Source organism: Cyprinodon variegatus, unplaced genomic scaffold, assembly GCF_000732505.1.
Source record: "Cyprinodon variegatus isolate N-32 unplaced genomic scaffold, C_variegatus-1.0 Scaffold769, whole genome shotgun sequence".
NCBI lineage: Eukaryota > Metazoa > Chordata > Actinopteri > Cyprinodontiformes > Cyprinodontidae > Cyprinodon > Cyprinodon variegatus.
The window spans coordinates 196708-198543 of NW_015151222.1; positions in this window are offsets into that span (position 1 = coordinate 196708).

Genomic DNA, 1836 nt, shown 5'->3' on the forward strand with positions numbered 1-1836 from the left:
AATGTGAATAAGAATGGAAAAAAAAAGTTTTACAAAAATTTGTTCTTGTCAAAAAGTGAATCTAAAAAAATAAAATATGAGAAAACTGCACCCCTCGCAACCCCGCTTGGGATTAAGTGTGTTAGAAAATGGATGGATGGAAGACAGCAAAGTTACTATATAAACCATGTATTGATTAAAAAACATTCAGTTTTATTTCCAGATGATTTTTTTTCTTCAAAATTTTATTTATCAAATTTTCCATTGGTTGCACCAATAACAGAACAAAATTCACTTAATAGATAAGAGAACTACTGTCAGTGTATATCATGTTAAAAACTGAGCCTTACAATGGAGAGTAGATCCCCCTAGTGGTGGTGAGAGGTTGCAGCATTTGAACTCAATAGAAACCTCACACAAGCGGAAGCAAAGACCACATTTTTCACAACCAGAGATACATAGAAAATGTTTCCTATTGCTCTGGGACAAAAGTAAAACAAAACCATAAAAAATCCCATATAATCAATTTCTATGCAAGACTGATTTTTCCTTATTTGCATAAAATCAGAATTTTAAAATCCCTTTTTAAAAAAAGCATTTGCTTATTTTTCTCTAAGTGTGTTGAACTCATTAAACATTATTTTTAGTGAAACGTAGATCTTGAAGAATCTTTTTGGGCCTTCCTATCAGGAAGTGTTGGTTGTTAAAACTTAAAAGAAAACTCCAAACTTAAAGCCATAATTTCCTGCAATATTTTCAGCACTTAATCAGCTAAAGTCCAACCAAATATTTTGTATTTTCTGAACCTTTGATTACACCATTGATTTTGTAGATTCCAAATAACCTTGGGAAGTTCCCACATCCTCTAGGCGGGCAGGTAACACGTTCAAACGTGATCCCCGCATGCACCTCAGACCAGATTTCCTCATTCTCAGAGACTCTACTGAAGGAGTCATGTGCTGAGGCGGACTGCTCGTAAACAGCTGTTACATGCTTTAAGGTTTTACAGCCACAGTTAGCAAAGTATCATCACGCTTTGTGGAGAATGTTTAGCGTGTCTTTTTTCCTTGCATGATGCATTTTATGACCACTTAATTCATCTTTAGGGGAAGTTGTTTTATGTTCTTCTCCAAAGCTTTTTTTATTTATTTTGGAACTCACAGAATTTCACTACAAACACACAATAATGAAGTGAGACATTTTTTACAGCTTTTAAAAATATTACTTTAGTATAAAATAAGTCATGCATATATCTTTAGCACAGTTAAATCCCTCAGTTAGCTATCTGGGAAGAAATATTTCTCAACTGAAAACATTCAGTGTCATGAATACACATGTTGCAAACCAATAATATTCGGTCTGATTCACAGTTTCTCACAGAAGAAAATACACACAGCTGGCACGCATTGTACTGCTTTAGTTGTTAAAGCTCCCAGAGACTCTAAGTATAAAAACGGGAGCAAAAAATATGTGAATTTGTCTTCATTTATCTCCTTACTGATACATAGAAGCACGGGTTAGGGCTACCATGATTTGTTAATATCATGCAGCCCAAATTTGTTTTAGATAGATAGAGCACACATTTAATAGAAGCTCCATTATTATTTTTCGTTTTGTTTATACCAGATCCTCAATTCAGATGTTAACAACAAAAAAATTGCTTCTGCTATTTCTCCAGAGAAAACAAAGGACTATAACTTGGTTTCGACAAGTTCAGGAAGTCCCCCCTTACACTTCCAAAGCAGGCTTAATTATTCCAAGTACAGATTCCAAAAGGTAAAGGAAACAATCCTCAAATACTTTGTTCCATGTTGACGGGATTGGATCTTCAGCCTTAAACACATTCTCATTGTCTCC